The sequence below is a fragment of the Ambystoma mexicanum genome, chromosome 2q (genome assembly GCF_040938575.1).
Source record: "Ambystoma mexicanum isolate Mex_15411 chromosome 2q, UKY_AmexF1_1, whole genome shotgun sequence".
NCBI lineage: Eukaryota > Metazoa > Chordata > Amphibia > Caudata > Ambystomatidae > Ambystoma > Ambystoma mexicanum.
This window is the reverse complement of record NC_090924.1, coordinates 615,528,547-615,551,679: the sequence shown is the minus strand read 5'-3', so window position 1 is coordinate 615,551,679 and position 23,133 is coordinate 615,528,547. Positions and strand designations below refer to the sequence as shown.

At 46.9% G+C, this 23,133-nt stretch overlaps 1 protein-coding gene across 2 annotated transcripts in view; it reads right to left on the bottom strand.

Moving 5' to 3' along the window:
• CCDC13 (coiled-coil domain containing 13) overlaps positions 1-23,133 on the bottom strand; it is a 1,886,344-nt gene that overhangs the window by 1,127,600 nt on the left and 735,611 nt on the right. The window lies entirely within an intron of this gene.

Sequence of the window (23,133 nt, the reverse complement as noted above, 5' to 3'; positions counted from 1 at the left end):
CTCTCGTGCTTACAACTTTGTTCTTGGGTGCATGGACTTCGGCCATGCACCTAAGTCTCTACACACTCTCCACAACCATCTGACCCATAAGCAATACTACAGGTGTATCCATTGCTGTGACATGTTGCGGCGGTTGTGGCCAGGGCCTAGAGTCTTGGAAGTATGGCCTAGGGCCTACGGCCATGCACCCAAGACTCAAGGCCCTGGACACAACCACCGCAACATATTGCACCCATGGTCGCTTATACATGAGTAACACACCCATACAATGAAACATTAGAACTGTAGCATGTACTCAATTTGTACCCAGGACTCTGCCCACACCTACCAGATACATAATCGAATGTATGGGTGTGATGTATGAATGTGATATCCTGCACTGCTTGTGGGCAGGGTCTACACTCTTCGGTGTATGGCCTATAGCCTGCAGCCATGCACCCAAAATTCTATGTCCTGCCTACAACCACCGCACTATGTAAAATCCATGTTGGCTTATAACTTTAGAGTTGACAAGTTTGTTTTCGGGTGCATGGCCTTTGGCCATGCAAACAAGACTGTACACACTCCCCACAACCATCTAATCAGTAATCAATACTACAGGTGTATCCATGTGTGTGACATGCTGTGGTGGTTGTGGCCAGGGCCTACAGTCTTGGAAGTATGGCCTTCGGCCTACAGCCATGTATCCAAGACTCTAGGTCCTGGCCACAACCACCGCAGCATGTCATAGCAATGGGTACACCTGTACTATTTGTCCCGAACGAGGCGGGCATAGAGCTGCCTGAACAAATACAAGTTTTCACCCATCTCTTACTGGGTGAACCTCCCCAAGCACTATGACGCAGCAAAATAGTTTTCAAAATAGCATGTTGCCGCTGGTCGCTGCTGTGCTGTCGGCAGATCCAAAATGTCGGGCGCATCCAAACAATCTGACGCAGAACACGTCTCACTGCAGCCAATCGGCAGAGACGTTGCGTGTCCGCAGACATGCCGCCAGTCCCTTAGCCAATCAGTCTCTTGTCCGCGGAGAGAACAGGGAAGTGTGACCGCGGAGCAGACATAGATATCACTAATTTTTTTAGACCTACTTTTTGGTCATTTTAAATAAAAGTACTGCACGGATTGTCACCAAATTTACAAAAGCACGCTTTCGGGACCAAGCCAATGCCCCTGCCGCAAATGTGGTGAAATTCCCCCCCTTGACGAATCCTCACCAAACTTTGCAAAAGAATTCAGAGTGGCCCATATACTTTTTTTGCAGGTTTGGGTGGGGATTCGTCCAGGGAGAGCGGCGTTATAGGCCACCCAAAAAGTGCTCTTCCTATGGCAACAGCAACTTAACCATAACTACTCCTGTGGCTGTGTAATATATATATATATATATATATATCAAGGAGGAGCCTATTTTTCTGACTTTCATGGTTCTGAGCACTGCATTCGACAAGGTAAATCCTGACAAGTTGTGGAGTATGCTCAGATCCATGAATTGGCCAGGTGCTCTGGTGGACATGCTGGAGAGGTTACATCTCTCAACAGTGGCATGTGTCAGGAGTGGGATATATGGACATTGCACCACATTTTTCCCAAGTGGATCACGGAGTGTGACAGAGCTGTGTATTGGCCCCTCTGCTCTTCTGTCATATATATATATATATATATATATATATATATATATACACGGCTTATTTGACCATTTACTGAAATCTGTGCCAGAGATACAAAGGCTGAGTAATAGACGTCTGCCATTATTTGCTTATCAGGATGATACAGTCTTATTAGCCCGTACCCCTAGAGCCCCACAGTACCTCGTCGATGATTACTCTCGATTTATGGATTAATTGGACCTGAAAATAAATGCCCACAAAATCGGCTATTATGGTCTACTGTGGGGGCGGAGCGTCCGCCGAAATATTCACCAAGGGTGAGGTAATCCTTAGAGTGAACAATTTTGATTATCTGGTGGTCAGATTCTCATTGAATTTCGGGGCTGAAGCGCATGTTGATAAGCAGACCATAAGATTTAAACAGGCTATTGGTGGGGTTGCTAGAGCTTTGAGCACGTTCAAAACAAAGCCGATTGAGCTTGTTCTCAAGATTTATAATGGCAAAGCCACCTCTGTTGCTAGGTACGGTATGGAGTTGTGGGTTTATGGCAAGATTGAGCGCATTCCGGTGGTGGAGAACACCTTTATTACGAGAATATTGGGGCTTCCTAGGTTAGCCCCTAATTTTGCGGTGCACCAGGAATGGGGTCCCAGCTCTTTAGTGATCTTATTGCATCCCAGCCTGTAAGTTACTGGCCGAGAGTTTGGGGGAATAGTAATTTTGGCTCATGAGCTAATTAAATATCTGGTGCCCAGGGACCCCCATTTGAAGATCCCCTGGATCAAGTATGTTAAAGCCACACTGGTGGCAGTGTATGAGTTTCAATGCTTTTACACGGTAGATCTTATATCTTCTAATGTTGTAAAAAATGTGAAAGCCAGCGCACCTCAGTCTTTTACAGAGAAGAGAAAGCCATTGGAGATCATGAGGACTGCTAATAGGAGATACATGATTATTATTATAGTGGTAGCAGTCTGGTCCAAGGGGAAAGAGAACCAATCATGTGTATTTTGTGCTGTGGCTAAAGAAGATTTAGCACATTTTGTTATTGTTTTGTCCTGCATTTTCATCCATTATAGAGCATACATTAAAACCAGTTTTGCAGGGCCAAGGACTCTGTTGTTAGGAGCCTGCTTTGCATTATTTGTTATGGGCGGACTCAGTTTATGGGGGGTGGGCACTTTTGTCCTTTTTACACTGTGCATTGTCTCCGAGGATGTTTTTATTAAGGTTTGTTTGAACCTGAGTATCTTGTCAATGTTTTTATGGTTTTAATGATGTTGTTGGTATTTTTATTATTTTTAATTATGACTGTAATATTGCGGATAGTTGATTATTGTTGTGGTTTTTATGGTATGTTTTGTATTACCAAAATAAACCTGACTTGATAAATCAAAAACAAAGAGCACATTTTTAAGGATACATGTTTGGTGATAACAATCAACCAGATTTCAAATTCTTCAATCCCTTATGCTGTAGTATCCTTTGGTTACAAAACTAATCAATTTTATGAAAAATCTCAGCTAAACATCATGATTTTGCATCCTGATCTACATGTGTTTCACAATATTATACTGGATACAAGATATACAAATATGTAAGCTTCTTCGGGGCCTTACTACTTTGGCAACATTTATTTGAATAATTAATGGCAATACAACATAATTGATATCATATTTTATAATTGGTACAAAAACAAGAAGAAGAAAGGAAATGGGAAGATTACTAAAATAATTATTTTATTAATTCAAACAATCTTTGACAGGCTGACAGGCTATTATTTCAATCTAACATTTTCATGGTGTTCTCAAATTGTGGGGCTGGCCCCCGTAGGGTGGCGCACATGATAGCCGGTAGGGCATTGGGATCTTTGTAAAAGGGAGCGCAGTCACTGCTTTGAATAGAAAATATAAGCAGATATGGCAGGGAGGCTCAACAATAATATGTTTGATCAAGGGGCACTCAACAAGAATACCACTGTTCTAAATTTTCATGATGTTTTAAATCCAATTGGTGTAGTTGTACAGAATGAGACCTAACATTAAACTAAAATAATTTAGAAATCAAGATTATTTCATGATACACTTAATTTTTTACAGATAGGTATGATTGTGTTGTAGCACTCATTTCTTCTTTTAGTGTTTCTTATTTAGATGTTTTGTATGTTTTAAATCTGCAATTTAAAGTAATAAAGAATGCATCTACAATATTCCTAAAAATGTGGGGTTACTTTATTCTTATTAAAGTTTCTCTGAGGAACAAAAGAAGTTGATTGATAATTAAGTTCTTATCTGATAGTTTCTCACAGCTTATAAGCTTCTGAGCCTGTTGCGGTGCTCCAGTAAGAACAGAACTCTATTCCTTATCCAATTTTTAAGGCCTGTGGTTCGCTCATAAAAACAGAAAAGAGACTACAGACACACGTAATATGTGGGTCCGCCAAATTAAAATAGCAATGTTTTATTCAAGTCAGCATGTTTGTAACTTGAAGTCATCAATCCATGCATATAATCTTAATAATATTACATTGATATATTGGGCCTCATTACGACTGAGGTTGAACGGGTTAACGGGCTCCGCTAAAGGAGGCGGACCCGTTAAACCTGTTCCGCCTCATTACAAGCTCCCCTCGCGGGAACCGGTAAGTAATGCCTGTCAAACCAGGCGTCCTTACCGGGTCCCGCGAGGGGAAGAGGGAGCAAACAACAGGCTGCTCGTAATCAGCCCGTTGTTTGCACCTCTCCCATTCCCATTGAGCCCTATGGGGGCTCAGATGGGAATGGGGAAGGTCCGATCGTTACAATAGATTGAATTAACCTGAACGTGTTAATGCAATCTATATCATGTAAAATGTACACATTTCTCTTTGACAATGCCATTGAAATTCAATACAGTGTTATTAATGCAATGGGCCTCATTACGACTTCGCCAGATTCACACTTTAACGCCTGCTTTTTGCAGGCGTTAAAAGTCCATCCCGCTAAGGGACCTTGGTGCTAATTACGGCACCGTAATTTACGGTGCCGTAATTAGCGCCTTCCCCATTCCCATTGAGCACTATGGGCCAAAAATGGGAATGGGGAAGGGGTCATGGTGAATGGGGATTTACCGCCCCGCCAACCTTGGAATGGGGCGGTAAATCCGCCATCCACCATGGCGGAATCCTTGACGGAAGAAAGTAATCAATTCCCTTTAGAAAGAAAATACTGGACAGTTCTAGGAAATGAATGCCACTGGTGAGGTAGTGCGTAGATAGAGGATACAAACACTAACCGATGAATTCTTGGAGGAAAGTGGCTAGTAATGGAATGGTCGTGGAGCTAAACCAAATAAACTACCAGCCGTGTAACCGTGAATCACATGAACACGCTTGTAGGGGTTTGAGTGATATGATTCCAGGACAACCGTCGAACAAACACGGCTGTAATTACTTTCCCCGATGCTAACTTCTAGTCCAAAACGCTAGCATGGCCGGAGGTAAATGAAAGGAATCACGCTGGCTGCTGTGAATCCGCAGCGAAGGATGCCAAGACAAGGCGCTCTATCGTGGGTCAAAAATGAAAGGAGTCCGCCTTGCAATGAATCAAGCAGCGGACGATAAAGTCTCATTTGGAACGGGAAACAAAACTCCAGGAGTACAGCTTCTTGAAGCAAGCGGCAAATGGTCCAACAGGAATCTGCAACAGTTGTATAAGTAAATAAAAATGATCCACAGGATTCCAAAACGAATGAAGCTTCAGGAGGAAAATTGCCGGAACAACTTAATCAGAAGCAGCGAGAGAAGTCTGCAACGCTGCTAAATAGGACGTGCTTGATCACGTGAATAGATGAAGCACACGTGACGTTAGCTTCGTGAATGTAGGAAACGCCGCTTTCCTGGTAAGGAATCAAACAGCCTCCACCTTGAATAGAACAGTCTAGCCATTCTATGTGCATAATGAGTCTTTTGAAGGTGAGGAGATGTGGGCACAAAAGGAACAGTGGTGACAGGCATGACACTCTGCAGTTCAAGAGAAGAAAGGCGGCGAATATCGAAAGGCTGACGAGGAGAGCCCTGACCTTGTACTTTTCGACAAAACCCTGTGAAACCTCTGCAGAGCAAGTCTGAGGACAATAGCCGAAGTGTGTTGCAGCAGATGTCAATGGTGCATGCAGCATATCAATGCTGATAAGCCGTAGAGAGGGAGACTCCTGCTAACGTGGTACCGGCCTTGAATCCAGCTGCAAGAAAAGCCAAGCAGTTCATCACAGTCGGTGAGTTGAGGGGAAAACCGATAACAGGGCTGTGATGAATGAAAGTCAAAATGTGACAGAATCAAAGAAGTTCAAAGAACTGTAAGATTGTAAGGGGAGACCAGCTGTAGAAGGGAACCAGCACCATGTGGGTGCTGCTCCGAGAAACTGTGGTTTATCCCCATCTGAGTAAAACTACAGATACCAGAAGGCCGTACGAGAGCCACCAAGATAGGTCAAAGTGGTCATTCAGGAGGTCAAGCAAAATCCCTGTACAGTCGAAAGCCTTTGACCCAAGAACTATAAATAAAACAAGGGAAGTGAATCCCACTAACGTTGAATGTAAATGTGAATGTGTAGTTGGCAAGGGTGAACCCGGGAAGAGGGATGCTAACGAGAAGGGAACACAGTCTAAAGTCCCAAGAAACAGTGTGTTGACAAAGGTGAACCAGACCGAAGGATGTCCGCTGGAACCGTTTAAAAAAGACATTAAGGAATTAAAAAATGGCAGCCAGCAGAGGAGGACGCGTGTAGGAGTCTCTCCCCGCAAGGCCGCATAAATCAGCAATTCAATACAGCTTTCTGGGTGTTTTATTGCCTCAATGGTAAGTGAAACATAGCGCTCTACATTCAGCGAAGAATAAGAACATAGTTGATACGAGTCCCGCACAGCAAGGGAACAAATCAGCGGTCACTGAAACGCTGCAGGAACTAGGGCGTACTCCACGGTGCACCAGCAAGTTGGGACACCAGCAGGCAGCCGAAGGGGGACAGATGCACTGCTGCAAAGTCGGACATCCCAGGGTCTCCCCAACGAGGCATCGCAAGTCGGGCTGGAACAGAGGAACGGCATCGGAGTGCAGCTGGAACACCCACTGCCCAGACAAATGCAACAGCAGGAGGAGTGGGAGAAGTAGACGGAGCTCTAAGGGGCAGCAGGATCGCGGCAGGGGAGGAGGAGCAGCAGGGCCAGAAAAGTAGTCCAGATCTCCCCCGCCCCCTAAAGCTCCACAAGCAACACGTATAGTGCACGCTCAGGCGAAACAACAGCCCGCGGCTCTGAAATCGAGAGGGACCGGCCAGAGATCCCCGCCGCCCCCAGGATGCAGCCAGAGCAGTGAGGGAGAACCCTCGAAGCGAGCCCCCAAGAGTGTATACCGGTGGCTACAGGCAGTGCTCTCTGATGGACACAACACAGTGAACTTCCATAAGCACCGCAGGACTGGACATCGAACCACGCAGCCGCCAGAGACAAAAGACAGCCCGGGAGGGCAAAGACAAAGAGGGACAAATCGCGAAAGGAAAGACCACAACGAAGTCAGGCACGGTAGACACACTACACCTCAGGCATGCAGTGAGTAAACCGCACACCAGGGAAACCTCCATACTCCCAACCCAGAAACACATGCCTGCAACTTTGTACTGCACGCCACGATCCAGTCCACAGATATATCAAAAACAAAAATATCAGCATAGTGGGGGCAGCCCACATAATAACAGTGGCACTAAATTAAGAAAGAAACGCATGCCCACACATCCACTACAAGCCTAGGGGCGACTAACTTCTATACTAAAGGGGACACGGCAAAGGCCCACCCACAAAGCCTCATCCACCAACACCAGCTACCGAGGCCCAACTAAACCAAAGAGAACAGTATATAGCAGGTGCTGGGGCTAAAAACAGTAACAGTCCTTGCAACATCAGCCCAACAACACACAAAAACCCCAAGGCAGGGGAGATTCAAGAAGGGGGAGACTTATGCAGTGGGCCAAGTCAAGAAAAATAAACTAGTAGCCAGGCCTCCGATGCCAAGAAACAGCACCAGATCCTTCATACGATAAATAATAGAACCTCATATCAGGGCAAACATCCCACTTGGCGGTCTAAAAAGGTGAAAGAACCCAATCTGGAAGAGGCTAAGCCAGAGGGACACATAGAACCAGTGTAAAGACCCGGCGGATTAGAATCCATAAGGAAAGCCACCCTCCCCTACCAAAAAGGAACGTATACTATCTCCAACGTAACGAGACACACAGTTATCACGACAAGAAGAGGAGAAGAGTCCAGTCCAGCGAGGTCCCACTACACTCAGGGAAAACAGAAAAGGGAGACCTAGTTGACGCTTAATTACACACAACCAGGCATAGAAAAAAGGATCTGAGTGCAAAATAAGGGGAACAGCAATAGGACCACCACAACAGCATGGATGTCAAAATCTAGAGCAATATCCACGACCCCAGCTCAATCCCCACCCCCCCAAGAAAAACAGAACAGAAGCTTGAAACAACTTTGGAGTGCAGATGATACGACCACGACAAGAAGAGGGGAATTCTCGCGAGACACATACAATACAGAACAGCAAGAAATGGGGGACAATACAATGACCAAAGAGGACGTGCAAAACTGCTTCAAGGAATTTCAGAGCCAATTTCTACTCTCCTTTCAGGAACAATTTCAGACGCTAAAAGAAGACAAGAAGAAGTCCCTCCAGGAGGTAAAGACTAATATTGCAAAACTGGAAGAGAGGAATGACACACTTGAAACTGTAGTTCAACAAGTAGAGGACGACACACAGAAAAAGGATGAGGTGCTTGAACAGCTGGCTCGCATCTCTAATAACCTCGAACTCCATTGTGAGGACTTGGAAAATAGATTGAGAAGATCAAACATCAGAATCAAAAACTTACCGGAATTAATCAAGGACAAAAGACCTGCAGGGAGCAGTCATCCAACTCTTTGCGGAAGTACTAGTGGATGACACGGAAGCGCAGATAAAGGTAGACAGACTGCACTGAGTGGGACCAAAAAGATCATCCGAACCTGGGGCTAGACCAAGGGACGTGCTGGCAGCCGTATCCTCCTACTAAACTCAAAAAGAGCAAATACTATGAAAGGCAAGATACATAGGCCCAATGCGGACAAATGATCAAGAAGTGCCACTCTACCAAGATCTAGCCCAGTCTACACTACTGAAGAGAAGGAAAATGGGCCCTGTAGGCCAACACCTAATGGCCAACCAGGTGAAATACAAATGGACCTTCCCGTTTGGTCTTCTCTTCACCTGGCAAGGGAATCAGTGCCGGATAACGTCATTCAAAGAAGGGCAACAGATCCTAGGACTACAACAGGACGACGGGGATGGCCAGGATCGACCACAGGGGAGAGTAAAAGGCCCCAACAAGCTGGAAAGATGGAAAACAGTAACTAAGAAAAGCAGAGAAGGGAGGAAAAGATGAGGCCCATGAAATCCCCCATGCAGTACAAGTAAGAACTTAAAACAAGTAGAGCATTAGCACAGGATTAAGGGGCAGTATCTCACCTACAAATATATAACACAGGCCCATGGGAGAAGGAGGAAGGGCGTGGATGGAATCCAAAGTGGGGTTTAGGATCCCCCACAACATGAACCTAATCTGGATAGGAGGCAGGCGCGTGGGACATTTTGTCCAGACGCACGTAGGAGCCCTCCCCTCTCCCCTCAGGGGGAAAGGGAAGTTGGGGAATGGAGAAGGTCGGGAGTACGGCAAAGGGGGCGGGTAAGAGGACAAGGGTGGTGAGAACGATACGGGGCAGGAAAACACATTAGTCAGGGGAGGCACCAGAGGAGAGGGGGACAGGAAACAGAGGATCATGGCTAGTGGGACTTCAAGATAGATAATGATCCAGACACATAATGTCAGGGGGATGAATACCCCGATCAAAAGGAAAAACTAGAGCGACAGGCCTGGAGAATGAGGGCAGACGTTATTATGTATCAGGAAACCCATATAAAGAAGGGTGACAAAACACATGTCAAGATTAGGGGGGTGTCTCAAACGTATCAGGCTAACGCAGAAGGAAAGAGATCGGGAGTTCTCATAGCCATACAAGACAGACTTAATGCACATGTCCAGAACTCTCTGACAAAGAGGGGCGCTACCTCTTTCTAAATGTAAAAAATAGAAGGCAAACATCTCACTCTGGCATCCATATACGCACCCAACACTGGGCAAGATGGATTCCTGAGAGGGACCCTTACGGCACTAGAAGAATTCGCTACAGGGGACATCATCATGGGGGGTGACCTCAATATAGCATGGGATCCAAGACTAGATACAAGCTCTAAGACAAGGACAGGAGTGAGCGCTCCCTCTAAGGCACTGAGGAAAACCTTCAAAACTGTAGCACTCCATGATATCTGGCACGCCAGGAAAGGGGACACACAGGGGTTCACCCACTTTTCTCATATTTATAATTCCCAATCTAGAATAGATTACAATTGGGCCTCCACAGGTATAGTGGGAAAAGTGGCGGCTATAGAAATTGGCCTGATCACCCTCTCGGATCACGCTCCGATAACAGCAACTTTTAACATCAACAGACCCGGGTGGGGGGTTGGGGAGGGGGACCTGGCTGGAGATTCCCAATCGATATTCTCCAAGACAGCCTACTGGTGGAAACATTAAAGGGAAAAATTGAACTCTAATTAGCCGAGAATGACACAGGCGCAATCCAGCAGGGTGTGGTGTGGGACGCATTCAAGGCAGTATTGCGGGGAGAGCTAATAGCATTAAAGGCACAATGAGACAAACAACGTACCAGATGGGAAGAAGAATTGGAGGGGAAGCTAAAGGGACTGCAAAAGGAACTAGCGAATTATCCCAGCAGGAAGGCAAAACTAGCCTTGCAACTCTTACAAGGCCAATTAGGGTTACTACAAAACAACAAAGCAGAGCTAGTGCAGTTAAGAATTAAACAGATGTACTACATCAGCGCCAACAAGGCGGACAAACTCCTGGTGAGACTACTTTGTGAAAAGGGCCGCACAACAGCCAATCTGAAACTGAGGGACACGCACAGTCACCTGAAAACTACCAATGAAGAAATGGGGGAAATAATGAGAACCTACTACCAGGCCCTTTACAAATCAGAGCATCCGAGGCAGATAAGCAGAAGGCCTACCTAGACAACATCACTCTACCCCAGATATCAGAAACAGACAAAAAGACACTGGATAGAGACATACAAGTAGAGGAGGTCCTACAAGCAATCAAGAAACTCCCAAGAAATAAGGCACTGGGCCCAGACGGCTACTCAGAAGACTTGTACAAAAAATATCAAGAGATACTTGCCTCAAAACTGACCAACTTGTTTAACAGCTTCAAAACACAAGGAAACATAACAAATTCAATGAATGAAGCAAACTGGTCATCTTCCCCAAACCAGGAAAGGACCCAACCCTACTGGGCTCATACCGCCCAATAGCTTTAATTAATCTGGACGTCAAGCTCTATACAAAGATTCGGGCAGAAAAACTCACCTGGCTGCTCCTGACAATCGTAGGCCCAGACGAATCAACTCCAGGAGATAAACGGCAGACAACACACGTAGGGTGAGTCACTTAATTGAAAAATAAGAACTTACCCGTACCCCGGCGATTCTTGTTTCGCTAGACGCAGAGAAAGCGTTCGATAGAGTAGAATTAACACAGTTATTCCACACAATGGAACGCATGGGCTTTGGGCAGACCTACATGCACATGATCAAAGCTAACTATAAAACACCCTTGATGAGGACTTCACTGAATGGCATCCTATCAAGCCAAGTACCCCTGACTAGAGGCACAAAAAAGGGATGCACACTTTCACCTCTGCAACATGCCATTTTTCTGGAGCCGTTAATGATTAAGAATTTGAGAGAGACAGCAAGTGAAAGGCATAAAAATGGGAGGGGAGGAGCACAAAACAATGGCCTTCGCGGACGACATGCTCCTAGCTTTGTCGAGCCTGGAACATTCCCTCCTGGCGCACCTGAAGGAACTGGACCACTTTGGATCAACAGGCACAAGTCGGAAATCCTGAATCTGACGGCAGACACAGTAATAGTAGACAATTTGGCTCAAACTATCCAATTGAACAATGACATGGAAAGCATCGCATACTTAGGGATAAGACTAACACCCTCAATAGGGCAGCTTACCAAACGCCAATTACCCAAATCTTATAGCGAAGCTGAAAGCAGACCTAGCGAAATGGAATCCCTTCAACATTTCATGGTGGGGGAGACTGACGGCCATAAAAATGTCGTTCCTACCAAAACTACTCTATTGCTTCCAATCGCTCCCGATACAAATTCCGAGAACATTCTTCAGGGCGCTCAACAAAATAGTGTCTATCTTCACATGGCAACTTAAAACACGAAGAATAGCGATGGCGACCCTAATGGCTCAGAAGAACCAAGGGGGACTCATGCTTCCCCCTATATCTAAAGATATATTACGAAGCTGTGCAACTGCGAGTCATAAAAGAATGGGTAGAGCAGCCTCCCCCCCCCACATATCTGGGCACAACAGGACAGCGCAGTGGTGGGCGCACCCCTATGAAATCTATTATGGCTGCATAAACGCTAAAGACACCCGAACACTAAAGTCAACGAAGTGATGGGAGTGGGAACTGATGCCTGTGTCATGATGCCTACCTCCAAGGAGCCAGACCAGGCCCAGCTACCCCAGAGGCAGACATGTCCCTGAGGGAAGTCTCAGCAGCCCCAAGTAGGGGCCCTTTGGACAACAGTCCTGGCGCCTTTGGCGCCAGGCTCATAAAAGATGACTTTGTGTTTAAAGGTGCTTGGTGTAAACTTACCTTATGCAGACCATGCTGCAACATCCAGGCCATCTAGAGGCCTGAATGGGACTACTTTATCTTTGGGGACTACTTAACCACACGGGTGTGGCCGGAGGAAGAATACATACCTGAGAGGAAGGATACATACCTGGAACTACTTTGAAGGCTATTTAAGCCACGCCCAAGCAGCAACTCACGCTTCGCGTTGTTCTGCATCTAGCAGCTGGACGCTCACCGTGTCTGCTCCTGCATCCTGACTTCTGCCACGCCCGCCAGCATCCTGGAACACCTGCAAAGGGAGAAGAGAAGAGAATAGGAGAAAGAAGAGTCCTTACCTGCCAAATCCGCATTCCGGAGACATTTCGCCGACGATCCTGAAAACCACATCGCATCGATCTCTGCAGCTCCACATTCCACTCACCTTTACTAGGCGCCTCCATGTTCATCAGCGACCATCTGGATCCGCAGCCACATTTCAGCGCCTAGGGAGAAAAAGACAAGAACAAAGGTGAGCTAGGGAAGACAATAAGAAAACCTTAATTTGCCATCATAAGACTTACCTGTTGGGTCATTCGCACTTCATTTCGGGTTGGTGCCGCATCCTGGCATTTCCGGACCCCGGCCCCTAAGGGGAAAAAAGAGACATCAGCGTTAGTGAGCGAATGCTAAGACATTACCTGAATGCTCATTAAAGACTTACCTGATATCTACTGGAACTGCACCTCTCACTTCGGGTCGGTGCCATATCTCCGGCATTTCCGAACCCCAGCCCCTATGGGGAAAAAAGACACAAGAATTAGTGCATTAATGCAAGGACACTAAAGGAACCTCTCATCAAACAACTCACCTGAGTTTCCTTCGTCGGTTCCATTGCTCATCTCGGAATCTTTGTTCTGCACCTGAAATAGAGACAACAGACAATTATTATTTCGGGCTCATACTTATAAACAGAATTCTCACAGTACTTTACTGGGAAGGTCAAGCAAACTTGAACTCTCTACAATCCATGATCCAGTGAAGTAACTGGATTACAACGCGCCCCTGCATCAGAAGCAGGATGGAGAGTTCGTCCTTTCAGACCCTAAGGTGAGACTTCACGGGGAATCGCAGAAGGGTTTCGTGGAGGGTGAGAAGGGAGTGGGAGGCTTACACATTATCCCGCAGATTGTTAATACTCCCTTTTCACACACAGAAGGATATTTCTGCGAGCCAGACAAGCCAGATTTGAGGTTCCGGTCCTGTCCATCTTCCGAGTCCTGCGCTTCACCATCGAAGAGGCAACAGCACTCCAAACCAGGCCTGCGCCTCCATGGGAGTCAGGTGAGCGTAACAGAACGCGAAGCCTACCTACAATTTCCCACCCGGGCGCTATGGAAACTTCCGAGACAGACCAGCTGGCCCAGCTTTTGGGGGAATTACGGGCAGAAGTACACTCGGCCCGCCAGGAGACTAACGCTCTCAAAAGAGAACTGATCCTATCTAAGGAAAGAACTGATGACCTGGCCAAATGGTTGTTGCAGGGTCAGACAGGACAAACTCCTTTACCTAGTTCCGGGGGTAATCCCACTTCTATGATTTCGAATAACCCGGTACAAATCAATCTACCTGGAAACATGCCTTTGGCCCCGCCTGAACGTTTTGCTGGGGACCCCAAGAAATATGCCGTTTTTATGAACCAATGTCGCTTACACTTCCTATGCAGACCTGGGGCCTTCCCTAATGACCAGACCAAGGTAGCTTTTGTATTATCTTATCTCAGCGGCAGTGCTGCCGATTGGTCAGTTCCTTTGGTAAATCAAGATGACCCAATTCTCCAGGATTTTCAAGGCTTCCAGGCAAGCATGGAAAGATTATTCGCTCGACACTCTCAGGGACAGGCCCTAGACAACGAACTGCTATCCTTACGACAAGGTAACCAGGATCTCTTATCTTACATCGCCACCTTTACTAGGTTGGTTGTGGAAACTGGGTGGCCAGAGAATAAAAGGATCACATTATTTCATCAAGGTCTGCGCGGAGAACTTAAAGACGTGCTAGCCCAAATAGTAAATCCACCCCAAGTCTGTGCGGAGTACATAGACCTTGTGGTCCAACTTGATCACAGACTTCAGAATAGAAAAGCAGATCGATCCAAGTTTGAAACCAGAGTGTTGATCAAAACTCACGCTTACCCCAAGAGTACCGACGTTTCAGAACCTATGCAAATCGGTGGAGTTAAAGGACCGTTAACGCAGAAGGAACGGGAGAGAAGGCGGCAAAAGCAATTATGTCTCTATTGCGGGGCTTCTGGTCACTTTCTACGAGATTGTCCGGTAAAACCACCTAAGAAGGTGGTTGGAGCCACTGACAACAATTTAACAGAACCTGATTCGGGAAACGACCAAGCCCGACAAGCGTAGAGGTCCGCTTGCCGAGCTTGAAAACAAACTCTTTGACCTCGCATTTCATCATGCCAATGGTCCTTGTGGATCCGAAACAGCCTTGGCGGTTGCATGCTATAAAGGCATACATCGACAGTGGATCTATTGGAAACTATGTAGATCGTGAATTGGCCTCCAGGATTAATCTCCCTCTCCGTCCGAAAACTAACAAGGATGTCATTACTACAGTTGATGGAACCGGAATAGCCTCAGGGCCGGTAACTCATTCCACTACAGAAGTGACACTAGTGGGTCAGGATGGACATCGGGAAGCTATTGTGTTTGACGTAATCAAGGCCCCACAGTTTCAAGTAATTCTAGGAATTCCTTGGTTAGAAACACATAATCCTCGAATAGACTGGCGAGCAAAGAGAATAACCTTTCCTGATTGTGAACAAACTTGTTATCCAAGAAATCCTTTTTCCAAAAAGAACAGGCCAACACGTTACCTCCCCACCGGTCGTACGATTGTCAAATCGATCTGGTACCCAATGCTCAACCGCCTTGTAGTAGGATTTATGCTCTTACTGAACCTGAGAACCTTCATTTGGGTCAGTATTTAGATCAGTACCTTGCCAATGGTTTTATTTGCCCGTCAAAGTCTCCTGTTTCCTCAGCTCTGTTCTTCGTGCCGAAAAAAGAAGGCGACCTTAGAACATGTATTGACTACCGCGCCCTAAATCAAATATTGATTAAGAATCGTTATCCTCTGCCTCTGATCCCTGAACTTCTCGACCAGGTAAAAGATGCTTGTATGTACACCAAGTTAGATCTCCGGGGAGCTTATCACCTGGTGCGTATAAAAGAAGGCGACGAATGGAAGACTGCATTCCGCACCAAATATGAGCTCTTTGAATATCAGGTGATGCCCTTCGGATTGTGCAACGCACCTGCCGCCTTTCAATACTTTATGAATGATGTTCTTCGGGAACTTATCGATGTTTGTGTCATCGTATATATCGACGACATCCTGGTGTACTCCTCTTCGGAATCCGATCACAGAAAACATGTCAGGGCAGTTCTTGAAAAATTGCGCCAGCACAAACTGTTTGCAAAACTCGAAAAATGCGTTTTTCATACCACAGAAGTCGAGTTTCTCAGATTCATCCTGACACCTAAAGGAGTTCGAATGGACTCGCGAAAGGTGGACGCAAATGGCCATCTCCTAGCTCTGTGAAGGGGGTTCAGAGCATGCTTGGTTTTGCCAATTTTTATCGAAGATTCATCCCGGAATTTTCTCAAGTGGTCCAACCCATCACAGCTCTCTTACGGAAGAATAAACGCTTCGAATGGACTCATGAGGCAGAACAGGCCTTTCAAGACCTAAAGACTAAATTCACCTCCGCACCTGTGTTGAAGCATCCACGCCCAGATCTCCCATACATTGTTGAAACCGACGCATCCAGCTTAGCCATGGGAGCTGTCCTGTCGCAAAAGGGACCCAATAACTAACCAACTACACCCTGTAGCCTTTTGGTCCAGAAAATTCTCGGCTCCTGAAATTAATTACGCAATCACCGACAAGGAGTTACTAGCTATTAAGTCCGCCTTCAAAGCTTGGCGTCCTTACCTCCTCGGCGCACGACACACCATCACGGTGATTGCAGATCACGGAAATTTGCAATATTTAAAGGCGGCCAAAGCCCAATCATCACGTCAACTTCGATGGGCTTTATTCTTTGCAGAATTTGATTTTGTAATCACATATCGCCCTGGTTGCAAGAATGGCAAAGCGGACGCTTTATCCCGGATTGGGATGGAAGAAACAAATTCGAGCTTAGAACCTGTACCGATTATACCTGAACAGAGAATTTTGGGTTTGACCTCTTTACAAACTATTGAGGACGTTCAAACTCGAGTTAAACAACTATTAGACTCCACAGCCTTACAAGAATGGAGCCAAAAGGGGTCACACTTTTCCGTTAATAACGATTTACCGTACTTCCAGGGGCGATTATTTCTGCCTTACAAAGAACTGCAAGAACTCGTTATTGCCCATTATCATGATACATTAATGGAAGGACATCCTGGTATCGCTAAAACTGAGGAAAAGATTAAACGACAATTCTGGTGGCCATACCTGGAGAAAAGACATAAAATCTTTTGTGATGTCTTGCGGAGTTTGCGCCCAAAATAAAGGTCAAAAGAAAAGACCAGCCGGTGTTCTACAACCTTTGGATATTCCACCGGCACCTTGGCACACCTTGTCGATGGACTTTATTACCGACCTGCCTCCTTGCTATGGATACAACACTATCTTGGTGATTGTGGATCTCTTCTCCAAAATGGCCCATTTTATCCCTTTAAAAGGGTTACCCTCAGCCTCCATCTTGGCCAATGAATTTCTGGAGAACATAGTTCGTATGCATGGTTTTCCATCCATATTAGTCTCAGATCGAGGAAGCCAGTTTATTTCCCATTTTTGGATGAAATGTTGTCAACTGGCGCAAATTGATGTACGACTATCCACCAGTCACCATCCCCAAACCGATGGCCAAACCGAGAGAACTAACCAAACCCTTGAACAATATCTTCGGTGTATGTTGCACCAATCTGAATGCAATTGGAAAGACATTCTTTGGATCGCAGAATATGCATATAACAATTCTGTACATTCTGGAACAGGACAAACCCCTTTTTACACCTTGTATGGTCATCATCCTCGAACCTCAGACCTGGACCCTCCTCAAAACCTGGAAATGCCTGCGGTAGATCATTTGCATTCCACGATAACCCAAGCTTTCAAAGAAGCTACGACTCATCTTCAGCAAGCCAAGAGAAAGTACAAAGAAAATGCTGATTTACATCGAAGTGAAGCACCTCTGTACCAAATAGGGGACCAGGTGTGGCTAGCAACTAGACATTTACCTCTCAAAGGACCGCGGACTTTCAAACCCAGATACATAGGACCCTATCCCATCAAAGCTATAATCAACCCGGTGGCCTTTAAACTCGATCTACCAGCGAACATGCGAATTCATCCCGTTTTTCACGCCTCACTGTTGAAACCGGTGCAACCAGGAACCAGACTGATCAAACCACCAGAACCAATTCAGATTGATGGGGAATTAGAATTTGAAGTTAAAGACATATTGGATTCCACGGTGTTAAAGTCAAAACTCTTCTATCTAGTTGATTGGAAGGGGTATGGACCTCAGGAGAGATCTTGGGAACCAAGCGACCATGTACACGCGCCGCGATTAATACAAAAATTCCACCGAAAATTCCCAAACAAGCCAAAACCCCCGGAGAGAACAACCTTGGGAGGGGCCTTGGGAGGGGGTACTGTCATGATGCCTACCTCCAAGGAGCCAGACCAGGCCCAGCTACCCCAGAGGCAGACATCATGTCCCCGAGGGAAGTCTCAGCAGCCCCAAGTAGGGGCCCTTTGGACTCAGTCCTGGCGCCTTTGGCGCCAGGCTCATATTGGACAACAGTCCTGGCGCCATAGGCGCCAGGCTCATAAAAGATGACTTTGTGTTTAAAGGTGCTTGGTGTAAACTTACCTGATGCAGACCATGCTGCAACATCCAGGCCATCTAGAGGCCTGAATGGGACTACTTTATCTTTGGGGACTACTTAACCACACGGGTGTGGCTGGAGGAAGAATACATACCTGAGAGGAAGGATACATACCTGGAACTACTTTGAAGGCTATTTAAGCCACGCCCAAGCAGCAACTGACGCTTCGCGTTGTTCTGCATCTAGCAGCTGGACGCTCACCGTGTCTGCTCCTGCATCCTGACTTCTGCCACGCCCGCCAGCATCCTGGAACACCTACAAAGGGAGAAGAGAAGAGAATATGGGAAAGAAGAGTCCTTACCTGCTAAATCCGCATTCCGGAGACATTTCGCCGACGATCCTGAAAAGGAAGACATTCATTTTAAAAGCCCATTGCATCGATCGCTGCAGCGCCGCATTCCACTCACCTTTACTAGGCGCCTCCATGTTCATCAGCGACCATCTGGATCCGCAGCCACATTTCAGCGCCTAGGGAGAAAAAGACAAGAACAAAGGTGAGCTAGGGAAGAGAATAAGAAAACCTTAATTTGCCATCATAAGACTTACCTGTTGGGTCATTCCCAATTCATTGCGGGTCGGTGCCGCATCCTGGCATTTCCGGACCCCGGCCCCTAAGGGGAAAAAAAGACATCAGAGTTAGTGAGCGAATGCTAAGACATTACCTGAACGCTCATTAAAGACTTACCTGATATCTACTGGAACTGCACCTCTCACTTCGGGTCGGTGCCATATCTCCGGCATTTCCGAACACCAGCCCCTATGGGGAAAAAAGACACAAGCATTAGTGCATTAATGCAAGGACACTAAAGGAACCTCTCATCAAACAACTCACCTGAGTTTCCTTCGTCGGTTCCATTGCTCATCTCGGAATCTTTGTTCTGCACCTGAAATAGAGACAACGGACAATTATTATTTCGGGAAGGTCAAGCAAACTTGAACTCTCTACAATCCATGATCCAGTGAAGTAACTGGATTACAACGCGCCCCTGCATCAGAAGCAGGATGGAGAGCTCGTCCTTTCAGACCCTAAGGTGAGACTTCACGGGGAATCGCAGAAGGGTTTCGTGGAGGGTGAGAAGGGAGTGGGAGGCTTACACATTATCCCGCAGATTGTTAATACTCCCTTTTCACACACAGAAGGATATTTCTGCGAGCCAGACAAGCCAGATTTGAGGTTCCGGTCCTGTCCATCTTCCGAGTCCTGCGCTTCACCATAGAAGAGGCAACAGCACTCCAAACCAGGCCTGCGCCTCCGTGGGAGTCAGGTGAGCGTAACAGCCTGGGACACAGCGGTCAAAAGAGGGACCCTTACGACATACCCATCACCCTTCACCCCAATGTTCGGGACGCCCAACCTGAATAGAACAGAAAGCATACCTCAGATGGGCACAAGCGGGGTGCACCAAAATACGCAGTATGTATAAGGGGCAAGCCATGGTGACATTGAAGCTGCTGGGAGAAGGCCAAGGGAAAAGGCCTTCCCCCCTCTCTGCAGCTCTCCGCTGCTCGACGGCGCAGGAGGCGCTGCAAAACACCTTGTATAAAGGTAAGCCTCTAAAAACTACAATTACGGCTATGCGCTCCCAGCAAGGGAAACCAGTCCCTCTCTCTGCCTGCAACAGAAATGCACGGCTGCGATCGCGCACCCGCTCTCACTTGCAGGCACACCTCACGCCCAGCCTTATCTCACGTAACCTAAGATTAGGTTACTGATGCGCTTCATTGTCAGCACGCCCACACCTAGCCCTATACTGCCCTGAGACCCGAACCCTCACAGCGTCTTCTCCTGAGGTCCAATCACCAGTGACTATAAGAAACAAAAACGTTGGGACCACCTGAGCATCCTGTGGGCACTAAGCGCACTACTGTGATAACTGGTCATACCACGCCTATGGCCTCTGTGGCCCCTATGCCCCACAATATGCTGCCCACCATTGACGCTGCTATGCTGGCTATGCCCAAGCCCTCTGTGGCCCCTGTGTTGAATGATGTGCTGCCCATTATTGATGGTATTGTGATGCCCATTGCTCATGCTGCTACGCTGTCTAAGCCCTCTGTGACCCCTGTGTTTAATGATGTGCTGCCCATTATTGATGGTATTGTGATGCCCATTAGTCATGCTGCTACGCTGTCTAAACCCTCTGTGGCCCCTGTGATTAATGAAGTGCTGCCCACTAGTGATGCTGCCATGTTCACCCTGCCCTCCGCTGCCCGTCTGCATGATTCCTCCACATCTTCTAAGACCAATACGACCCTCGGGTGTGCCATAGTTAACGCCTGCTAACTACCTGCCCATGCCTTAGACATCAATGACCTCATCATAAATAACCTAGATATCCTAATTATCACTGAAACCTGGCTCACTGAGAGCTCAGGCCCAGCACTATCTCTCGCCATTCCACAAGGGTATACCATCTTCAGGAAAGATCAGACCCCCCAGAGAGGAGGAGGTGTAGCCCTCATTGCCCGAGATAATCTCTCCATTAGAGAAGTGGAAGGGAAACTGGCCCACAACTCAGACTACCTCCCACTTAAAATCTACTTCTCCCACAACTGCACTATCAACCTGCATATTGTCTACAGACCTCCTGGTCCTATTACAGACTTGCATGACGCCCTCATACACTCTTTGTCAGACAACATTAAAAAGACCTCACAAGTCATCCTGCTGGGCGATCTTAACCTAGGGCTCGATGACCCCAAGGACTCCCACGCCAGATCCAAAAAGGCCCTCTCCACATTTGGCTTCACACAATCTATCACAGACCCCACCCACATGAAAGGAGGCACCCTTGACTGGATCAGCCAACATAACTGCTCCATCCATATGGTCGCCAACAGTCCCCTCCCATGGTCTGATCACCACTTTCTTCAATTCAACATTGAGACTAAAAAGACCCTACCAAACCTACTACCCCCCCCTCCCTGCAGCACTCGCTAGGAGCTCACGCTTACTCACAGCCAAAAATTTAGCACCCTTCTTACAGGTGCCAGGTCTTCAAGCCCCCTTCTCTAAAGACCCAGAAACTCTAGTCAACACCTTCAAAGATATCATCACCCAAGCAGTTGACTCCATAGCTCTACTTACCCTAAAGAAAGCCAATAAAATCATACACTCTAATGCCTGGTTTTCAAAAAAACTGCTTGACCAGCGCTCACTGAAGAGGGCTGCACTCTCCGCTTGGAAAGCTAACCCCTCAGAAGTCACAAGGAATGCCTTTAAAGCCATATCCATCTCCTACAAAGCCAACATCACCTTAGCCAAATCCTCAGCATTCAATTCTAGGATCAATGACGCCAAATCAGGCTCCAAAGAACTATTCACTATCTTCAGGGAATTGGAAAAGTCCTCTGTGCCACCTCCCTCTCTCCTTAAAGATGAGAACTGGTGCAACAGCATTCAGTCAGCCATGTTTGATAAACTCAACCTACTCCAAACTGAAATCCGCGGCCACCAAAAAGCTCTCAACAACCTCATAGCCACCCTACATAGCGTTACACCTAAACCCCCATGACTAGATCCTCCCCACCCTCCACCTTCCACTTCAGATATATGACCAAACCTGAAGTGATCACCCTGCTCAAAGCCATCAAACCCTCCAACTGCAAAGGTGATGCCTGTCCTGCCCAACTCATCAAAGACTCGGCACAAATCCTAGCTCCTTTCATTACTGCATTCATAAATTCGTCCTTCCAGTCTGGACATGTTCCATCTGGCCTTAAGGAAGCATGGGTCCGCCCACTCCTCAAGAAACCAACCCTTAACCCAACGGCTCCAGGGAACTATAGGCCCATCACCACCGTCCCATTTTTACTAAAAATTCTTGACAAAGTAGCCTACCTGCAAGTCCAAGAATTTTTGGAAGAGAACCGTCATCTTGGTCTACGCCAATCCGGCTTCTGCCCCCAACACGGCACTGAGACGGCCCTCTTAGACCTAAAGAACCAAATGGATGATATTAGAGACACAGGCAAACCTGCGCTCCTTCTGCTCCTTGACCTGTCAGCAGCCTTCGATATGATTGATCACAATACCTTGTGTCGCCATCTAGCTACTGAGGCCAACTTTTCCCCAAAGGTATGTGAATGGATCACCTCCTTTCTCCAGCAGAGAGTCATGAAGGTATTTTCCGACACTGCCTGTGCCACCCCCAGCCACATTAAATGTGGCGTCCCACAGGGTTCGTGCATTGCACCTACCCTCTACAACCTCTTTACAAGACCCTTATTCAGCATCCTTGACGCAATGCACATCTCATACACTAACTATGCTGATGATACGCAGGTGCTTATTCCACTCACAGGGGACTATGACGCTGATCTTACCACACTCACCTCCATTTACTCCAAGATCCAATCCTGGATGGCGGACAATTGGCTCTGCTTCAACAGCGAAAAGACTGAGCTCCTGCTCATAGGATCACCCACCACCCTGGGCAACCTCGATGAGCAGTACTCTTCCTTCGCTATTGAAAGCATTCCCATCAAAGTCTCTAACAATGTCAAGAGCCTTGGAGTCTACTTGGATGCCGACCTGACCATGGACAGGCAGGTTAATGCCATTGCCTCATCCTCTGCGTACTACAACAAAGTGCTAAACGCAGCCAGACCCTTCCTATCCCGTGAGAACTGCCTCACTATTGCAAGGGCAATAATTGGGTCTAGGCTTGATTATTGCAATGCACTCCTCATTGGGACATCCCAAAAAACCCTCAACAAACTCCAGTTGGTGCAAAATAACGCACTCAGG